This window comes from Aythya fuligula, chromosome 2 (genome assembly GCF_009819795.1).
Source record: "Aythya fuligula isolate bAytFul2 chromosome 2, bAytFul2.pri, whole genome shotgun sequence".
NCBI classification, from domain to species: Eukaryota; Metazoa; Chordata; class Aves; order Anseriformes; family Anatidae; genus Aythya; species Aythya fuligula.
The window spans coordinates 101753581-101777175 of NC_045560.1; positions in this window are offsets into that span (position 1 = coordinate 101753581).

Sequence of the window (23595 nt, forward strand, 5' to 3'; positions counted from 1 at the left end):
GCTGTTATTATTATTATTTTTTACATAATATTATTTTTTTTTTCCCCCTTCACAAAGCCCCTATTACTCTTCCTGGTAAAAACAGAAAGTGTTTGACTTTCTTTCTAATTATCTAAGTATCCTTTTTAAAATTCTTTTAATTTGTCTGAATGCAAGTTACATCAGATTTAGAATCATGGAAGAGTTAAGGTTGGAAGGGACCTCTGGAGATTGCCAAGTCCAATCACTCTGTTTAGGTCAACTCAGACAGACTGCCCGAAGTTGTATTCAGTCAGGTTTTAATTATTTCCAGTGATGGGGATGCCACAACCTCTCTGGACAACCTGTTCTAGTGTTTGACTGCCCTCAGAGTGAATGAGTTTCTTCTAATGTTTCAAATGAAATTCCTGTATTTCAGTTTGTTTCCATTGCCTTTTGTCTTGGAATTGGGCACTTCTGAGAAAAGCCTGGCTTCCTTTTCTTTACTGCCTCCTATTAGGTATTATGCACAATGATGAGATCATGCCTGAACCTTCTCTTCTCCAGGCTGAAAAAATCTAGTTCCCTTAGCCTCTTCTTACATGACAGTTGTTTCTGTTTCTTAATCATTCAGAAACTTGCTAGCTATAAGCAAATGTAAATAAAATTTACATCCGGAACAAACGCAAGGGAATTTTTATTTTATTTTATTTTATTTTATTTTATTTTATTTTATTTTATTTTATTTTATTTTATTTTATTTTATTTTATTTTATTTTATTTTATTTTATTTTATTTTATTATTTTATTTTATTTTATTTTATTTTATTTTATTTTATTTATTTTTTCATCATGTTTATAGATTCAATTTGGAGAACTAAAGTAGCAGAAAACATTATTCTGGGAGTGATAACTGAAAACACAGTCAACACTTAAAAGATGTAAAGTGTATGCATAATATGAATTAACTTGATCATTGCAAAGTAAAATTATTACCACATCTTAAAAACACTTTTTTGTGTGTGTGTCTGTGTGTATAGTTTCCTGATATTGCTTAACAGTACTTATAAAGAAAAGAGGAAGAAGAGAAAGTCCAAATTAAAAGAATGAAACTTCCACATGTGGCCCAATAGAATTAATATTATCAAGTGGTTATTTACATTTTATCAATACATTTGAGGCAGGATAACTGTTTGTAGATAATTTATGCTAATCTGTTCATTCTTGTATGTGAGCAAGTCCATGGGGCCGGATGGGATCCACCCGAGGATACTGAGAGAACTGGCAGAGGAGCTGGCCAAGTCTTTTTCCATCATTTATCTGCAGTCCTGGCTATCGGGGGAGGTCCCAGTTGACTGGTGGCTAGCAAACATGACGCCCATCTACAAGAAGGGCCGGAGGGTAGAACTGGGGAACTATAGGCCTGTCAGTTTGACCCCAGTGCCAGGGAAGCACATGGAGCAGATTATCTTGAGTGTCATCAAGCGGCACCCACAGGGCAAGCAGGCGATCAGGCCCAGTCAGCATGGGTTTATGAAAGGCAGGTCCTGCTTGATGAACCTGATCTCCTTCTATGATAAAGTGACGCGCTTGGTGGATGAGGGAAAGGCTGTGGATGTGGTCTACCTTGACTTCAGCAAGGCTTTTGACACCATTTCCCACAACATTCTCCTCAAGAAACTAGGCTTGGACTGGCGTACGCTTCGTTGGGTTAGAAAGTGGCTGGATAGCCAGGCCCAAAGAGTCATGGTGAATGGACTCAAATCCAGTTGGAGGCCAGTCACTACTGGAGTCCCCCAGGGCTCGGTACTGAGGCCAGTCCTCTTTAATATCTTTATCAATGCTCTGGATGAGGGCATCGAGTGCACCCTCAGTAAGTTTGCAGATGACACCAAGTTAGGTGTGTGTGTTGATCTGCTTGAGGGCAGGAAGGCTCTGCAGGAGGATCTGGATTGGCTGGACTGATGGGCTGAGGTCAACTGTATGAAGTTCAATAAGGCCAAGTGCTGGGTCCTCCACCTGGGGTGCAACAATCCCAAGCAGAGCTACAGGCTGGGAGATGAGTGGTTGGAAAGCTGCCTGGCAGAGAAGAACCTGGGAGTGATGGTTGATAGTCATCTGAATATGAGCCAGCAGTGTGCTCAGGTGGCCAAGAAGGTCAACAGCATACTGGCTTGTATAAGAAGCACTGTGACCAGCAGGGCTAGGGAGGTGATCATCCCCCTGTACTCAGCTCTGGTGAGGCCGCACCTTGAGTACTGTGTTCAGTTTTGGGCCCCTCACTACAAGAAGGACATCGAGGTGCTCGAGTGAGTCCAGAGAAGGGCAATGAAGCTGGTGAGGGGTCTAAAGAAAAAGTCTTTTGAGGAGCGGCTGAGGGAGCTGGGCTTGTTCAGTCTGGAGAAGAGAAGGCTCAGGGGCGACCTTATTGCTCTCTACAGATACCTTAAAGGAGGCTGTAGTGCGGTGGGGGTTGGCCTATTCACCCATGTGCCTGGTGACAGGATGAGGGGGGATGGGTTAAAGTTGCACCAGGGGAGTTTTAGGTTGGATGTTAGGAGGAACTTCTTTACCGAAAGGGTTGTTAGGCATTGGAACGGACTGCCCAGGGAAGTGGTGGAGTCACCATCCCTGGAGGTCTTTAAAAGAACTACTTGGAGTAGTTCTTGTGTAGAGTTTTAATTAGCCTGAACATGGTAGAGGAATGACTTGTGCATTATTCATGACACCAACACATTCTTTCCTATCTTGCTACTTCCATGTTTGTGCTTTGGTTTTCATCTCCTACCTAATATACAACAGTACATGCTTTGTTGAAGCATTGATCACTGTATTTGTGTATCAAAACCACATTGAATTCTGATTGTTCCAGTTTGGTCCATGGATATTTTATTGCCTTATCCAAGTTGTGAATAAGTTGAACTAGTCAGAAGCAGGTTGCATATGGAAATTCTTAGTCTAAGGCACTGAAGGTTAGTTGAGGTTCATCCTGCAGGTAAGTAAATTGGTTATACTTTCAAATGAAAATTACAAATATCTTTGGATTTTTTTTTATAATTGTTTATAATGTTGCTTATATATAATCTTGTTTATAATGAAGAACCAAAGCCATATATTGGAGTCAGTACTGGCCTTTTGTGATTTATGAAGATATTAAAAATAAGATGGAAAATTTTAATCTCAAATGGATTTAAGGCATATCAGAAATGCATCTGTGAACAATGAATTCAAAGTCATGTTAGTTGTTCCAAAGCAATTAATTATGATGGACATTTTATTTATCTGCGAAAAGTATTGGAATAAATATGAATATAGAAGTTCAATTTGAGCTCAGTGGCTGAAGAAATCAGTATGTCAGGGGGTGAATCTGTATGTACAGTCTATTTCCTCTACTGAAATGATTGAATAAGAAGCATAATTCTATCTCTCTGCACCCAGAAACATGATTTTCCAGTTTAACGGATTGGGCAAGAGACTGTGTACCTCAACATCATGTTTATAGTAAAAAGCTTGGTACAGGAATTGTATCGGACATCCTGGCCTTCTAAGACTTCTTTTTTCTTCACCTTAATCTTAGTGGTCCATACTTTAAACAGATTGCTTCACTTTTTATTTCACCTTTTGTGAGATTTAATGTCCTCCTCTAAACATGACCAGTGGTAATGAAACAACAAATCAATTTATTGGCTTTCTTGGGTGTTTGGAACATAAAATGCCAAAGGTGATGGTGTCCTTGGAAAATATCTACAGATTTCACCACTGAAAAAATGCAACAATTCCTGTTTCAGTTAGTTACCGTAAAATAATTACTCAGTAATTATTTTATATGTAAGTAATTATTTTATTATTTTATAATAAAATAATTAGTAATTATTTTATATATATAATATATGTGATATATTATATATATAAATATAATATCTATATATATTATATTTAACATTTGTACAAAAAGTCTTAGTAACAATGGAATAAGAAATAAAAGTTAATAACTTGCACATAATCAATTTATTAAATTCACTGGTAAAACGCTGACAGTAAGATCTGACAACTGTAGGGAGTAGGAAGCTCTGCTTCTTGAAAGTAAGAAAATCTGTGCTTTTCTGCACTGTTACCTCTTATGAAGTATAATGTGAAATTGAGACATGTACTTTTACCTTTCTCTGTAGAGTTTTCTTCCCCTTCATATCTTAATTATCACAGCATTTTAAGTGTCAAAATGAATGACAGATAGATAGAAGGCTACTTTGAAAGTCTGGCTTTAAACCCTGTGCCTCTATTTTACATCTCTTACACAGCCACATGTTGTCTCTTGGAGTGTTAACACTATAAAGTCACAAATAGAAATCTTGGATGACAGTGACATAAATGTGGTTATTTTGTTCCATTAACCAGGGGCTGAAGATATAAATAAAATTTTACTGGGTACTCTGATCACTAGAGTAGGATTAAAATCTTCTTTTCAAAAATAAAGATTGTTTTGTCAATGTCATAAGTAGGTACTTCACACCAAAGTTATTGTTGTCAGGTAATGAGTTGTCTGCTTGATAAATACAAGGGTATCAACTACTGACCTGCTGGGCCTGAGATCTGACATGATTTTTCCACAATAAATAGTGAGATATTAAATTATGCTGGTATTCTTCATGCACTGGTAAATTTAATTTCAGAATTTCCAAATATTTGGTATTATATCACAATTTTTGCAAAAGGCAAAGCAAAAAGAAGTTTAAATCACAAGTATCCATTAATTTAGGTTTCCTATTTTAAATAATCTGAAATCTATTTTTCAAAATGTTATATTGATTTATAATATTTTTCTTTTCACTAGATGAACACTTTAGCCTCAAGTTCTCAACATACAGAAGAATACTATTACCAGGCATCCAGGGAAAGTTTAATCTTAGGTGTTTTATTTACATCAATATAATAAAAATATTATTATTATTACTACTGTTATATATATATATTATTATTATTTTTCAATAACACACAGCAATTCTGTGCAAAGCTAGAAACAAAAATACAGTTTTTCAAGGCAGAATTTTACTTACTAATGTGTAGGGCTATGGCTTCTTTTCTTAATTCTGTGTGCTCTTACCACCTTTGGTGACAAATTATTCAACCCCAAAGCACAGTCCAATCTTTGTGTTGAATGAAGAATCGATCAAAGCTTGTAGAAAATTAGTATGTGAGCTCATAAAAGCTGAAGGAGGAACAGACACAGTACACAATTTTGATTGAATAATAAATGTGTTGCGCATACATTTCTCATTCTCAGTTCATTTAAACAGATGCTTTAAAAAAATTCCTCTGAAACTGTGGTTAAAATGAAGGGACGTGCTTATTTTTTGTCTTTTGATTACTATGTCCACAGCTTCTCAAATTCACTTTCAGATTATTTCATTCTCTCTCTGGCATATATGCAGGCAAGCACAATTTGTTTGATGAAAGTGTTTAAAAGGAATAGGTTGTTGCTATCCTTTTCTTTTTCTCCTAATATGGTAGTTCTGCTTGTAGGTATTACTTTAAATGAGTTTGATTAGTAAAGGAATAGATTATTATCCACGATTCCAAACTAATTGTATAGCAACAAAAGGATGAATAGCACCAAACCAAAGATCTAAAGAGGCTGCTAATGAACGTGAGTTCATAACCTTACTTTCCTTTTGTTGATTTGGTGGAGCATGTCTAAAATGACAGCAGAAGCACCAGCAATCAGTGCATTTGAATAAAACAAATCACATTAAATGATTAAACATTAAGCTTTACTTCTTTCTATTTCAAGATAATAGACTAGTCCAAACTGACACTGTTAGCAATAAATGATATAAAGAATTTTTATTTTTCCTCCGATTTTTGGATGGGGCAATATTTTGGCATATAACAATCAAATCTGATGTCAAAGAAGATTTAACTGGAATTTCTCAGTACAAATAAAGGATAACTTATTTATTTATTTTTCTCTCATACATGTTTTCTCTATTTCAGAAATCAGAAGTTCAGAAACGTAGTAAACATATATTTCAATCTGAAGTGTATTTACATATGTACTGAATGTCTTTGCTTTACAGAAATTTCTCTGTTATAAATTTTGTCTGGAAATTTTCATCCAAATGAAAATTTTCCCCGTAGTTAATGAGTGGCACAATACAGCATCAATTTAACAAAAGTTTTATTGGAAGTACTGTTATATCTGCAATGTAAACAAAGCAAATAGAGAAGAAATGAGGAGCTATGATGTAAAATGTGGAAGACTGAAATTTACCAAATGTACTGATTTTTTTTTTTTTATATTTTCCCTTCTTTCATTTAGTCAAATATTTTTTCACTGTAATTATTGTAATGAGAAAACAAGTAATTGCTTTGAAGAGAATTTGCAGAGTTACAGAGTGTCATTGGCATCATGTTTAAGCTAACAGAGACAATTCCACTATAATTTGCATTAGGTGGCAATCTAATGTGAAAATGCCAAAAAATAACAATCATATTTTTCCATTGGTCTGCACCAATTATCAGGAATCTGTCAGCCAAACTGATATTTCTGCTTACAAATATTAACCATAATTCATATTATTTTAACTTGCAGTCAGCAACCACCATTTGTTCTATTGGTTATAATTTGAAATCTGGTGATGATGAGAGATGATGGATTCAGTTTGCAGCTGCAGTTTTTGACTCTGATAGTGAATGACCAAAATCAGATCTTTTAAATTCTGATCTTTACATATACTTATCACCAAACAACAACAACAACAACAAAAATTATTTACACTGTGTTCTCTGCTTAATGTGAGAAGAAGCATCAGTATACGGCCTTAAAGAAATGCATATAAAATATAGTATTGCTCTCAGTTTAAAGAAAAAAGTTTAGCATCATGAATAGATGCTAAAAAAAAATCACACTATACCATTTAATTGGTTTAACAAAAAACATTTACATTAAAAAAAACAAAGCTACTCTATTCATCTTAATAATATATATATGTGTATATATATATTCTGACACAAACATTTCTGCTAGATCTATGTCAAATGGAAAGATGAAAAGTAAATTTATAAAGTAGCTGCATGAAAATTGGAGTATGTTTCTGACATTAACACATGTGAATACACATAACCATAACAGCATCTTACCCAGAAATTGAAGATGCCTATAGACAAGAGCCATAATCTGTGAATATTGGGTAGTTAAATTATTTCTTACTTCTTCGGGCAGAAAATGATAAAATATTTATTATTTATTTATTTGTACTTGAATTCCATAATGTGAACTGGAACTTAAAATGTAGCTTCTGCAGTATGTATCCCAGAATCTTTACAAACATTTTCAGTACTACAGGTACCACTTGCAAGAGAATTTCTAAGCTCTTGATGTTACCCAGTACATTCAGAACAACCCTTTTCACTTTGTTTTCATTCAGATTTAATAACATTAACCTTAAGAAAAAAAGTTTTCTTCAGTTTCAGCGGATTTTTTTTTTTTCTAACAAGTTAACAGGAAGAGAAATTAACACACTCAACATGTAAAATGGTAATAGCTAGCACTTATTTTTGTCCTTTTGTCTTACATTTCTTTGCTAAGCCTACATGAAATATCTGACAAAATTCCTGACAGTTGCAAGTTCTATTGTCAATTTCATACACCTTGGGGAGAGACTTTCATTTTCATTTCTGTATTTTGCATGTTTTATTAGCCCTACAGTGTTCTGCTTTCTCTCTCTTCTCTCTCTCCCTCTCTCTTTTTTTTTTTTTTTTCTTTTTTTTTTTTTTCTTCCATGAGCTTCCTTGAGTATTGAAAGAGGATCAATCTCATGTTGTGGATTCAGCCAGTCCACCCTGAACAGGAGCAAATCTACCCACTGTGAACATTCAGTTCATGCTGGTTTGCATCCTGATTTCAACTGGGAAAGATAAGTGTCCGCTTTTTAAGTGGAAAATAGGTGCATAACATATTCACTTCAGATACTGATTGTGTCATTTTATACAATACCATAGAGTGTAGAGACATATATACTGTTTATTTTGTATTTAGTCAATTTAAAGCCAATCATACTCTCTTTTCATTTTTTTTTAATTGAAAAAGCAGTAAAAAGCAACAAAAATCACCACATCCCTTCTATTGATGTTTGTTGATGTCTGTTTCAGATACAGTTATATTTGTATTTTTGAATACTATGAAATAACTTTGTATTATGCCTCAGAATAAAATCTCCTGGAGCAGTGTATACTGATGATGAACTACTTAAAGTTTTTTAGCTCAACTCATAGTTCAGGGACGTGTGAATACAAGACTGGTATTGTGACACATATTTGTCTTTCATCATTATTACGTATTACTGATGTTAGTTTAGCTTATGGCATTACTTTATAGATAATAAAACAGCTGCTACATTTCTAATGAACTCCTGAACTAAGTATTACCTTAACAGCAGAATAGGGATGACTGGTGACAGCCAGTCATTCAAGAAGCAAGTCAAGAACCTGGAGTTTCCTGACCAGGTTCTGTCTCTCTGTCATCTCACAGCCATTCTTCTGTTTAGAACTCTTTTTTTTTTTTTAATATATATATTTGGAATCTTCTCTTAAATGTCTTAAATGGAGGGAAAAAAAAGTTGAAAATCTCATTAAGCATGAAAGAGAAAAATGGAAACAGGCTGCTAACCCTTAAATCATGATCTGATCAGAAATTTATCCTGCAAATTGGTTTGGATTTTTTTTTTTTTAATTATATATATGTATATATATTTATAAGGCAGGACATAGGATGAGCACCTTCTTGTCCAAGGCTTTTTGAATAGAAAATTTAAGACAAAGCATTAAAAAAAGGGCTCAAAAGTTGTTCCCAGTGTTCTCAAGAATTTGCAAATAGATAACTTATAAAGATCCCTTTAAATTACCAATCAAATAAAATAATCTAATAACAAATAAGATGTGTTTCACAAACTTAGTACATTAAAAATATTTTCTAAAACAGAGTTAAGCTTAAAAAAATAATAGGTTTTATATTTGTGGTACATCCTCACATTGATCTCAGTAAGCTATTTTGAATATTCCACAAATATGCAACTCTGAATTTAGTGGTCTGACTTTGAGTGGAAAAGTGTCATTATTGTCTTTTATTTTTATCTCAGATTTTTCTCTATTTTACTCCAATTTTAAAAGCTCTGTCATTTTCTTTCATTCATTTATTATCAGTAACAACTTTCAAGCACCCGGCTTTAATGAAGAACTTTTAAGACTTGGTATATTTGTAAACATTTTTTTCATCTTTTTCAATTTTTCACTCACAATACACAGCATAAAAATGCAAAAATCTACAAGGTAGAAAGAGTCAATAATATCTAGCTGCTAAAGTGACTTTTCTTTGACAATTTTTCTGAAGACTATATATAAACATACAACAGTTAAATAGGATCCACAGAGACCCCTTTAAGGTCTTTATGAATATTTGAAAGGGCATCTGGATCCATGGCTACACAGGGCAATCAATTGCTATGAATTTTTATTTCCCCAAGCACTCAAAGGGAATGACATGATAGCTATGTATTATAAACAATCTTCATTTAAAGAAATATGGGGCTTATTTGGGTAGGACCAGAGGTAAGACAAAAAGTCACACATAAGTAACCTCGTTTAATTTGAGCTAGTTATTTAATTATTACCACAATTATTGTAAAAGTGAATGTTTTTTACATGTTTTATATATATATATAACTTTTTTTTTTTTTTTTGAATTCCAACACTACTTTGGAAATTTGAAAAGTCTCAGGAGCCTGAAGAAATGAATAATGAAAAGGAATCTTTTTACAAGAACTAAAAATCAGATTAGAAATTGGGCTTTTGAAGGTGTCCTTCCTTCTACAGAGACTACTTTTCAAAAAACACTGAGAGAGAAAAATTCAGACCTTTAAGCTTATCTTGTCTTTCACCACATATTCTATATGTCTTTCACCATATAGAGATTTTGTCAGAGGCAATTTAAAATGTTATTGTGCCACTGGAAATCCTATTGTTATTATACTGACATTCATTTACACATATATTTTGTAATAAACCTGTAAAAGGAGGCATATTATATATATTTAAAATGAATAATACCACAGGGTAATTTCTATTTGGTATTACTCTTTTTGGAAGACTGGTCAGGACCAAAATGTTGTTCTTAACCAAGATTAAGCTCAAATTGTGTAGATGGAACTTAGGAGATCCAAAAGAAAATCTCTACATTGCAGAAATACAACAAAGTATATGTTAATTTATATAGTTTATATAGAAATATTAGAGTAGTGAACATAGTACTACAGAAATGAAGCTCATAATTCACTGGTGTGGGTACTCAGTCCAATGTATCACCACTAAAGTGGCATGTATGCAGCTTGCTTCTTTGAGATTTTAAATTCACTCCACAAATATAGCTATTTAATCAGCCATGACATCACTGACTCCAGAAATATTGTGTGGGAGACACAGATGAAAGGCTTGATTCAGAATGTGTCACAGTTACTTTAAGATACCCAAAGATATGTACTCTGTAGATTTCTCATTCTTCAGTTAGCTCAATTTTTAGGAACGTTGTAATCTAAGACACATTACTAGCGTATAAGTTGCTAATAGTTGGTAGATTTGAAGAAGCCAATTTGAAGGGATTAAAATATACGATAAAATATTTGTGTGGTGATTATTTAAGGTCCTTAGGGAATAATCTTACCTGAAATCTGTTTTCTTGGACTTTGGTCTTAGAAAAAACTGCTTTCTCTACAGCATTTCTTATACAGAGGCCATTGGCCATAAAAGGTTCTGAAAGGTGCTGAAGCTCACAGAATTTCTCAGAACTCATCACAACTGAATTCCTTGTCATTTCCCAGATTGATACCAGAAGCATTATTTCTATTAATATTATATACATATATATATACACATAAATGTTTATATATATATATATATATATATATACACATAGATGCTTAAAGTATAGAACATACAGATCAATGATTTTAAGTAGGGTAAGAAGATGTACATTGGTAGTTATTGTTCCTGAATCTTGTGTACTGAGGTTTCTCCTCGAGTTATTTTTGATCTATAGATAGACATTAAAAGATAGTCGACTTAGGCACATCTGAAAATCTACTTCAATATTCAAATACAACTAATTCAGGGGTCCTCCAGATTAAATAGCAAACGAAGTAAGCCAAGTACAGAAAAAATTAATTATATATTGTTTTCAATTTATTTTAATTAAATGATGTATTGTGTTTTTAGCTTCACCTTTTTGTTAGGGAAAAAAAGTTTAAATACAGACTACACATTGCCTTCTATTTTTATTTTAAGTGTCTCTCAGTTAAATGCTAGGAGGCTATTTTTTTGTGGATGCTGAATTTAAGATTTAAATGTTAATATTGGCTAATGTGTGTATAAGGAATGTGTTGCTTATGTCTTTTGGCTGATGGACTGAATACGTTGCATCAGTTTGTTAATAGTGGCCCATTGATTTTAATGTCTCTTGTTCTGAGTATATAACTAGAAAACGGTTTGAAAACTCGGAAGCTTATATATACACATTACTTTCATGCCTCACTTTAGCTGTTAAATTGTAATTTGAAAAAATGTCAGGAATAAAATTATGCATGTGTAGTATTTGTAATGCTGAGTATTAAGGCATGCCAATGTGCTGAAATTACTGGAGTTATAGCATGAGAAAAGCATACAGGATGAGACTTCTAGTAACACAAGATCTTCAAGAATAACAATTTCCTGCATCAATTTTATATATCACTTTTTGTTATTCAAATAATGTCAAGTGAAGTCAAATGAGGTCCTTTTTTTTTGTAAACAGTACTGAAATACAACCCTGTTTGACTGGCCCTTATGTTGGACAACAGTTATGGGTCAGATTCTGCTTCATTACTTCTGGGTACATTAAATACAAATTTTCTCTCTCAGGACAGAAGACATAAAATAATTCTTCTGCTTGCTTGTGGATCTAATATAAGACAAAAATCCACAAGGAAACTCCAAAAAACAACACACCTAGAAGATTTTTATTCTTCTGGAATAAAAATAAATAAATCACCCTCTGGGGGAGCATGGGATAAAAGACTTTGCTAGCACTCTGTCTATCTAAGATACTGACACATTTCATTTCATCACTTGAGCTCCTCACACAGAAATAGTCCAGCAATCCAAAAAAGGTATCCAAAGATTTCCTAAGTCCAGACTAACATCTTGTCTCTTAGGTCACTTAGGTCACTTTTATTTTTACTTGTGGTGCAGGATATAGTTCTTTAAGTACTTCAATAAGTAGTTATTGAAGTAATTTAAGTAATTCAATAGTGTAAGAGAATACAGAGACAAAGGTAATCCTGTGATTTTTTTTTTTTTTTTTTCCTTTTCTAAAATCCATTTCAATGGTGGAACTAGAAGTCTGCTCACACAGAAAAAAAAAAAAAAAAAAAAAAAAAAAATCAGACCTGAAGATAAATAGAAATAAAGAGAAGATTCTGAAGTTAGGAATTAAGACATAAAAAATAAAACCAGTATTACTAACACCTGAATTCAGGTGAACATTATGTATATTTTAAAACTCTATTTGTCTTCCTTTTGCTTGCAGTTTTTGAAAACCAAAAGGTATTTAAAAACACAGAAATATTTCCACTTTTTAAGTCCCACTTCTGATGGTTCATTAAATATTGTTTCAGTTCATATTTGTTGCAATGAAAACTGTTTTCACTGCTATGATTTTTGTTATCTATGAAAAATAATGTGTTACACATTCATATATTGCAAGGAAACTAGATTTTATTCAGACTTCTTTTCAGCATTTCTTTAATTCCGATGAGTGATTTTGTACATGACTGGCTATTTTCTCTACCTGAAAGCAATATAAGAGGACAGTGGAAGGTCTCAGCTAAGTTTTCAAAGGAGTATGACATACTAACTCAGAGATGGGAATGCTTTAATCACCTGTATTTTCATTGTAAACTAACACAGTCATTTAAACAGGAACACAGCTACTAACCTTGTCATTTGAAAACTTCTATACTTTTTACTATAGATGAAAACTGTCTCACAAACTGTGATTTTCAGATCCTGTCTTCTTACTCTACTCTTAGCCTGATATTAGAACTATGTTTAATATCACCCTATAGAAACACTTGATTTTCAATGATACTTCAAATCCTTGCCAATGGTTTAAATTCTCATGTAGCAATTACTCTAGATGGGCAGAATTTGTCATTGTGTCTTCAAAGAAAGCTTATGGTATACAGCTGATTAGTGAGTTGTGTTCATTTCAATATGTGTAGTGCACAACTACAACTACAGTGATTTGTGTATATTATTACACTTTGGAAGCTTCATGTAGCTAAGAATCATGCCTTAAGACAGTGTTCACAGATAAAGTTCACAGAAGAGCTTTGAAATAATTAAGATGAATAGAGCTAGTAGAAACAGTGCTAAAATATGAAACTTTTGAACACTGAAGAAAAAGACAGTGATGGCTGTGCCACCACTTCAAGTATTCAGTCAGAGCTAAGCCATGATCATCTCTTAGCATTTAGAAACACAGGCTAAATGCAGGGATAAGAAGAGTTTTCTCCTACACAGTCCTGATGGCAAGACTGAGGCTATTTTTCAACCTCCTATCTCTTGCTATTATTGCTATAGCCTCTTTGCTCACCCTACCTTTATGTAAGATGTGACTGAATTGATCCTCTTTCAGTATTCTCAACAGTAAGTCTCGTTATTTATCCTTTCATTGTTCAGTCTTTTCTCATAGAAATTTTCTTAATGCTTTCTACCAAATGAGAACAGTCACAATGGAATACTCCTTTATTCTGGAGAATTTGGCATGAAAACACACTGTGATAAAATATACTTGAATATAAGAGACTTTTAAAACATAAAATGCCGATATAATAGAAAGCAATAAAATAAAGGCATTCTATATAGTAACTTCTTCACTACAAAAAGTCAAATGTTTTAATTCTTTAGAGACCAGCAGGGACTAAACAAAGCATATTTGCAGTTTTCAAGGTTCACACTAACTTCAATTCACTGTTTTTCTATGCAAAACTGTAACAGATTGAGAAACTCAATTGCAAGAAGAACCACAGGATAAAAATAAACCATAGCAATTTCCAGCTCAGGTGTCTGATAATGCCTCCCTGTAAGTATAATTTTTTGGTTACAGGTAAACATGGAGAAAACTTATGAGAAAAATTCACATACCTGGGCTCACGTATAGTAACAGAAAATTGCTACACAGTCTATTTAGAGTTATAAAGTAGCTTTATTTTTTTTTTCTAAGATCCATTCATTTGGTAAAGACAGTTATCTAACAGCCATGAAAACAATACTCTTTCTGAGAAGAAATGTCTGATAATTTTCAACCTAAACCTTCCCTGGTGCAACTTGAAGCCTTTCCCTCTAGTCCTATCACCAGTTATCTGGGAGAAAAGGCCAAGTCCAGCTTCCCACACCTACCTTTCAGGTAGTTGAGAGTAATAAGGTCTCCCCTGAGCCTCCTCTTCTCCAGACTAAACAACCCCAGTTCCTCCAGCTGTTCCTCATAGGACTTGTATTACAAGCCCTTCACCGGCTTTGTAGTCCTCCTCTGGACACATTCCAGCACCTCAATGTCCTTCTTCTACTGAGGGGCACAAAGCTGAACTCAAGGTGCAGCCTCACCAGAGCTGAGTACAGGGGGACAATCACCTCCCTGGTCCTGCTGGTTACGCTATTCCTGATACAAGCCAGGACGTTGTCGGCCTTCTTGGCCACCTGGGCTCACTGCCAGCTCATGTTCAGGCGAGTATCAATCAACACTCCCAGATCCTTTTCCTTTGCACGGCTTTCCAGCCACTCTGCCCCAAACCTGTAATGCTGCATGGGGTTATTGTGGCCAAAGTGCAGGACACAGCACTTAGCCATGTTGAACCTCATCCCGTTGGCCTCTGCCAATCGACCCATCCTGTCCAGGTTCCTCTGCTGGGCCTTCCTATTCTCCAGAAGATTGACACTGACCCCAACTTGGTGTCGTCTGCAAACCTACTGAGGGTGCACTCAATTCCCTCATGCAAGTCATCAATAAACATACTAAAGAGGATGGGCCCAAACATTGACCCCTGGGGAACACCACTGGTTGCCAGCTAGATTTCATTCTGTTCACCGCTATTTTCTGAGAGGATATTGTGGGAGACCATGTCAAAGGCCTTGCTGAAGTCTAGGTAGACTACGTAAACCGCCTTTCCTTCATCCACCAGGGCATTCACCTGGTCATAGAAGGAGATGAGATTGGTCAGGCAAGGCTTGCCTTTCATGAACCCATGCTGACTGCACCTGATCCTCTGGTTTTCCTGCATATGCTGCATGATTACATTCAGGATGACTTGTTCCATCACCTTTCCTGGCACTGAGGTCAGACTGACAGGCCTGTAGTTCCCCAGGTCCTCCTAGCAACCCTTCTTATGGATGGGTGTCACATTAGTAAGTCTCCAGTCACCCAGGAGGTATTCAGATGACCATGATTGCTGGTATATGATGGAAAGCAGCCCAGCAATCACATCCACCAAATCCCTCAGCGCCATTGAGTGGATCCCATCTGGCCCCAGGGACTTGTGACAGTCCAGGTGGAGCAGCAGGTCTCTAACTGTTTCCACCTGAACTGTGGAAGTTTCTTCTGCTCCTCGTCCCAGACTTCTAGGTTGGGAAGCTGAGTACTCAAGGATAAGTGGTCTGGCTAGTAAAGACAGGTGTAAAAAAGCCATTAAGAACCTAAGCCTTTTCCTCTGTAGTCATGACCCCTTCTCCTCTGCATCCAGTAAAGGATGGAGCTTCTCTTTGGCCCTCCTCTTGCCATTAATTAATTAATTAATTAATTTATTTATTTATTTATTTATTTATTTTTTAATCCTTAAGCATAGTGGCCAAGTTGAGTTAATTCTGGGCTTTAGTCTTCCTGATTTTTTCTCTGCATATGCTGGCAACTTCCTTGTACTCTTCCTGAGTTGCCTGTCCCTTCTTCCGTTGAACATAAACTCTCCTTTTCACTTGGACACTCAACAAATTTTCCCTGTTCAGCCACACCGGTCTTCCTCCCTGCTGGCTCATCTTATAGCATATGGGTACAGTCTGCTCTGGCACCTTTAAGAGTTCCTTCTTGAGGAGTGTCCAGCCTTCCTGGACCCCTCTGCCCTTCAGGGCTGACTCCCAAGTGACCTTCCCTACCAGTTTCCTGAACAGTTCAAAGTCTGCCCTACGGAAGTCCAAGGTAGCAATTTTACTCACAACCTTCCTGACTTCACTAAGAACGGAGAACTCTACCATGTCATGGTCTCTCTGCCCAAGACAGATCCCTACCACTACATTTCCCACCAGTCCTTCTCTGTTCCTGAACAGCAGGTCTAGTGGGGCACCCCTCCTGGTAGGCTCACTGACCAGCTGAGTAAGGAAACTGTCTTCCACACACTCCAGGAACCTGCTAGACTGCTTCTTCGGTACTGTATTGTATTTATAGCATATTTCCAGGAAGTTAGAGTCCCTCATGGAAGACAGTGCTGGTGATCGTGCCGCTTCCACCAGCTACTTATAGAATGCCTCATCCATCTCTTCATCCTAGTTTGATGGTCTATAATAGCCCCCCACCAGGATGTCTGCCTTGTTGGCCAACCCCCTGATCTTTATCCGCAAGGACTCTGCCTTTTTGTTGCCAACCCCAATCTCAACAGCATCAAAACACCGTCTAAGACAGAGAGCCACAACAATGCCCCTCCTCAGCTTCTGTCCCTTCTGAAGAGCTTGGAGCCATCCATTCCTGCACTCCAGTCATGAGAGCTATCTCACCATGTTTCAGTGATGGTGACTAAGCCGTAGTTTGCCTGCCACACAATGGCTTCCAGCTCCTCCTGTTTGTTACCAGTGCTGTGTGCCTTGGCGTAGATGCACTTTAGTAACAAGGCCAGCTATCACCCACGTACCCAGCCCTCTGTGCTGGAAGATAAGTATGCGAAGCATACTTATACCCCTCATAATCTAAGAGGAAATGATTAGTTACTTTCCACGTCACTTAAATTCACACAAAGCTATGGACCCAGATAGGATCCACCCTACGGCACTGAGGAAGCTGTCAGAAGTGCTCACCAATCCACTTTCCATCATTTATCATGTCCTGGATACCTGGACTGCTTGCTAGCAAATGTGACACCATCTACAAGAAGTGCCAGAAGGAGGACTCAGGGAACTATAAGGCCATCAGTCTGACTTTAGTGCTGGGGAAGGTTGTAGAACAGATCACCTCAAGAGTCATGCTTATCCTCAAGAACAAGCATGCAATCAGGCCCAGTCAGCGTGGATATATGAAAAAGAAGTCCTGCTTGACTAACCTGTTCACCTTCTATGACAAGGTGACCTGCTTCATGGATGAGGGAAAGGTTGTGGACATTGTCTGCCTAGACTTCAATACAGGTTTTTACCCTGTTTCCCACAGCATTTTCTGGTGTAACTGGCTGCTTATAGCTTGGATAGGTGTTTGATTTGTTGGATTAAAAACTGTCTGGGTGGCTGGGCCCAAAATGTTGTGGTGAATGGAGCTAAATACAGTTGGAGACTAGTCACTAGTTGTGTCCCCCTGCGCTTAGTACTGGAGCCACTTCTCTTCAATGTTTTTATCAATGATCTGGATGAGGGGACTGAGTGCACCCTCAGTAAATTTGCAGATGACACTACATTAGGCTTGAGTGTCAATCTGCTGGAGGGTAGGAAGGCTCTACAGAGGCATCTGGATAGGCCAGACTGAGGAGCCAAGGCCAAGTGCATGAGATTCAACAAGGCTAAGTGCAACAACCCCATGCAATGTTACAGGCTGGGGTAAGAGTGGCTGGAAAGCTGCCCAGCACAAGGTCAGTATTGATTGATAGTGCAATGAATATGGGCCAGCAGTGTGCTCATGTGGCCAAGAAGACTAACAGCATTCTGGCTTATATCAGAAATGGTGTGGCCAGCTGACTAGGGAGGTCATTGTCCCCCTGTACTTGGCTTTGGTGAGGCTGCACCTCAAATACTGTGTTCAGTTTTGGGCGCCTCACTACAAGCAAGACACTGAGGTGCTGGAACATGTCCAAAGAAGGGCAACAAAGATGGTGAAGGGTCTAGAAAACAGGTCTTATGAGGACTGGCTGAAGGAACTGGCATTATTTAGCCCAGAGAAAAGGAGGCTTAGGGGAGACATTATTGATCTCTACAATTACCTCAAAGGAGGCTGTAGCAAGGTAGGGGTTGGTCTCCTCTTCCAAGCAGCAAAAGATGGGCCAAGCAGAATGGCCTCAAGTTGTGCTAGGAGAGATTTAGGTTGGATATTAAGAAAAAAATCTTAACTGAAAGGGTTGTAAAGCATTGGAACAGGATGCCCAGGGAAGTAGTTGAGTCACTGTTCCTGGAAGCATTCAAAAGAAGCATGGATGTGGTACTCAGGGACATGGTTTAGTTGTAGGCTTGGCAGTGCTCTACATTAACCATTGGACTTAAAGATCTTAGAGGTCTTTTGCAACCTAAATGATTCTCTGATTCAATGACTGTATACATATATGCCGACTATTTAAAAAAGAGAGGATAGTGAAAATGAAGACTAAGAGTCAGAAATCCTGTAGGATATACACATATTAACCATTTTATATAATCCAGTAGTAGCAGACAATTCACTACAGTGATATTTTGATACTACTCAAATTAGTGAAATTCTGGATGAACCTTTCTCTGTCAGTTTTGCTGTGATTTGTGATCCACAAAGGAATGTTATATTTTGGTGTATTTATTGCACTTGTAATTGCATCAGAGTTACTGTGTTTATAAGTTGTCTGTAATAAGTGATGTATTCTAAGAAGAAATAACTAGCTCTTTTACAAACCATTAATTTTCATGGACCAAAGTTGACACTCTACACATGTAATTTGCAAGTATAATGTGAGATTTTTTTCCCCTCTCCTCCACCCCCTTGCTTTGGTCCTTCTGTCTTATTTAGAAGCATGTTATTTGAATTAATAACTAAACAATAGCTGAAATCTTTCATTTTAATTAGTATAAAGTGGCATTTGTATAGCAATGTTTACAGAGGAGATCTCAGGTTCTGTTAGATAGAGGATTAACATTGAAGGAAAGATCTGAATAAATACATGGTATTTAAAATCAAATTCTCTAAAAACACACAGGATCACATTTTTAGATAAGGTTCTTACATTTAATATGAGATAGTGCAACCCTGCTGTTTGGACTGTGATAAATTGCTCAGTTTGTGTCTGTTGGGATGTTAGATGACAAGATATTATTCTTAACCCTGGAACTGTCAAGCCTGATTATTTTCTAAGTACCTTGATAGCACTGGGAGTGACAAAAGGAAGTGTGTATAGGGAAGAAGGGAAAGAGGGAAAGAGAAAGGAGAACAGGGAAACACAATGCAGATGTTTTTCCACATTCCTATTGGAAGTAATGAAGAATCCGTGAAATTATATATATATATTTTTTATTATTATTTTTTGTATGTTTGTATGTCCTTCTGGAAAATAAACCATTGTAGTGTATGTTACAGTTAGTGGAGGAAATGATTTTATGAACTTTTTTAAGTTGAGTATTTTTTAAGTTTCCTGTAGCTGTCAAGGCATGTTTCTTCAAGATTTCAGAAAGGAGATATGATAGAGAAGGTCTTAATGTTTTGTATAATAACACCCCAACATATATATATATATTTTTATTTCAGAAAGTCACACTTCAAAGATACGTTATAGCAATGTAACCAGAAGGATATTTTGATGCTTCTTGGGATGTACAGACAACCCAGTCCATAGAATAAAATGTAGGTATAAAAGGATGACTGCCTTTCCTATGCAATTTTACAGTAGTTAGTGTTAGCTAATGTATAATTGGGAGAAAAAAAATAATAATAATAACAACAAAAAAATATATATCACCATTACTGAGATAACATGCATAGTCTGAAATTCAATTAATTTCACTTATACGTTTAAGAACCGGAATTTTATTTCATGAAAACTATCCTTTTTTTTTTTTTTTTTTTTTTTTTTTTTTTAAAAAAAAGACAAAATTATTAAATTATTATTATTATTTGTTTCTTTGTTTGTTTTTAAGTTTCATTATAACTTTTCCCTAGTGCACGGAGTGCACAGAACAGTGTCATTAATTTCACTGTCATTGTGGATTATGGTGAAAGAAAAGGTATTCAATAATATGTTTGTTGCTAAGGGGAAAATATCAATACAATGTTTTTCTTCAATAACAGTATAAAACATATGGTTCAGAAAATGAATAAAATTGAAAAAGGAAATGTGGGATTTTCATTTTTGCTAAAAAGAAATTATTTAAAGTTCATTGGTACCCACCTGTATCTGACTGAAAAGAAAATTGAGATTGATATAGATGTTGTGTCATTTATTCAATGTAATGAATCTATTACTGTCATGAGCAGTGAAAAACATTGGATCATAATGGAAATGCCCAGCACAAAATCAAGATACCAAGATCTATTAATCAAGATTATAAAGAATGTTAAGAAGATAACTTATTTAAATGCAATGAGAAATGGAGTAATAAACAAGTAATAAACATAAAAAATAAACAAGAAGAAATATATAGCTCTTATTAGAGAAAAACAGATAGGAAAATTCATATCATATGCATATTAAAATATTAAGCATGAAAAATCAGGGAGAGTCAAGTGCAGTGAAAAAAAGTTGTATACTTCTAGAACATTGGGGGCTCAGAAATGTATTATCTTATTTTATTATGCATGTATATCTTAACTATAAAACACAATTCTGATACACAATACACAATTCTGATACAATTTGGAAACACAAATATGATAGATTGCTGTCTCAGTTGACAATGACTTGATTACATGAAGAGTCTAAGGAATAATACACAGAACAGAAATGTAAAATTGTGACAATTTAGAAGCTAAAGCATTATGATGTAAATCAGCTAGGAAAAAAAGTTTAAACGAAGAAACAGTCATAATAATTGAGAAATATCTGACCGCATCAGTTGTTAAGCAGAAAAATGACAATTCTATGTGAATAAAGATTTAAAAAAGGTATACTGGCTTTAAAAAATGGTCGATCTTTAAGGAGAAGTGGCCATTAAAAAAAAAAAAAAAAAAAAAAAGAAACAAAAACAACAAGCAAACAATTAAAGTAATATATATAAAAGTTGATTGTACACTAAGTACTAGAACCTGAAAACTGAAAATAAATAAATAAATAAATATATAAATGAACAGTAAAAATGGCAGAGGACAGAGGATTTCAAACATGCAGATGAAATAGGTCAGGATAATTAAGGTCTGTAAGAATGAATATCTGAAACATATCAGGTTTAAAGGATTAGTATGTTTTGGACCATTAAAAAAGATAGAGCTACCGAGTTGTTAATAATGCAGAAAAAAACATTTCATATTTGCTCTCTGGAAAACACACAAGTAATATGTTTTTATTAATGATGGTGCCAGTGACAGAGAAATACTTTCTGTTCCAGACTTAATTCAATCAGATGTCAGAAGTAAGTCCTAGAGCTGTCATTTCCTAAAGCAGGATATGGTATCTGTATTTATATATCAGTCTGCTGATATATTGATATCAGCATACATATTAATATTATATATATATATATATTAAAAAAAAATCCTTGGAACACTCTAGATAATCTAATGAATCATGGAAGAGTGAAGACTTGAGAAAGAGAATGAAAGAAAAGCAAGAAGAACAATAAAAACAAAATGACATTTTTAGCCAAAATTTTGAAAAGTGTGGAGGGGAATGATCTCTGCTCCACTGTTAGCTGAACAGTGATGATACACAAAGTGGTATCAAGTTAAGAAAGGCTTAAGTAGCAAAACATAATAAATTGTTTTACATTAAAAATATTGCTAAATTATCTTGATTTCTTTATCATAGAAATTCACATGACTAGTGAATAGTCATGTGAAAATTAGTGAAATTAGTGAAAATCAACTAATAAATACATAGAGACTTGTAAAATACTGGTATTGCATAACATCTTGGTTTGGAAAATTGATGATGAACTACAGAATTACACACACACTTAATGAACCAAAAGCTGTTAAAAACAATCTCTTCAGAGGTCTTTTGGAAAATATATACCTCAGCTAAACTCTGTGTTTTTTAGTTGCAACAGAAGCTAATTGTGGAGTTTCCTATGGGTTGTGTTATATGGGTGATGTGATCAAGGGTGATGGTGACAATTTTCCTGGACGTATAATTTATTAATTATTTTTGACAGTATTTCACATTATTTAAATTGTAGGGTATTCAGGGAATATCCAAGGGCCAGAGGTAGTTAGTTTTTCACTTTTAACTATAAGTAAGAAAATGTTCCTGTACACCTATTTCAATTTCAAAAATAATAGCTATCCTTTATATATAGCTGTCATATCTTTGCTTACTAATATTGTATTCTACAGCTAGAAGGTGATTTTGAGTACAGCCCAGATGAGAAACATCAATAACATGCAAGCATTAGAAACACTTAGCTACGTTGAAAACAAACAAAATAATTATTAGTATTCTCTCTTTGTACTTCTAACTTAGAATACTAATAAGGATCTAATAACATCAACATAAAATTACAAAATTAATTCAAAATATAAAATATATTGTAAACAATAATGTATATTCACATGTAATTTATATTATTGTACACATATTTTATAACTATTTAAGAGAATAACATTTTTAAATCTGAGCATTTTCATTTTTGTATTGTTATATTGTAGAAGTTTGCATTTTTATTTTATTTTTATTATTTTTTTTAATAACGTTGGAGTGTTTTATCTTAGGATAACCTTTTGATGCCTGAAAATTATCCTAAATGTAGCATTCACTCAATGACTTTGATTCTTATGGAATTGGAAGAATATTTTTCTTTGAGCTTTTTAGTGATAATATTTTTACTGTCTTTCATGGAAAATTTTTAAAGTGGACTGCTTCTTTCTCTGTAAAAGTTTCAGAACTTTGAAAAAACCAGCAATCCTAATGCTGACTTAATAAAAAGTATGAAAGCACCTGCCAAAGTGTTTAGGATCAAGGAGACAGATGCAATTTCAAAAGTGAAGCTTGAAAGCTTCAATGTGTGTGAAGATGAAAAAGCTTCCCTTAATCTGTCATAAAAGATCTTTTGTAGTAGCAAATAATAATAACAAGACTGAGAACTAAGAATTACTACAGTGTGCTTCTACTTTTGAGTCACTGAAAATTAGCTGCAATTAAACTGAAAAATATGTATGTGTGCAGCCATGCTCTCCAGCAGAGAGATTTTTTTTGGAAACAGCAGAGAACATTTTTGCTGTTGTTTTTTGGGGGTGCTATATTCTTACTCTACAAAAAGAAAATGTATTAGCTGTCCTACTGAAGAAGTAAGCTAATGTATATCAACATAAATAATGGCAGCAAAATTTGATTATTTTTGTCTGAATATTTGATCAGACTGCGTATCCAAAATACTTGGTGATAAAAAGATCACTTAAGTTTTGACCAGATGTTAAAATAATTTATAAATATTTGGGAAAAAATCACAGAATCACAGAATCATAGAACTGAAGGGGTTGAAGGGACC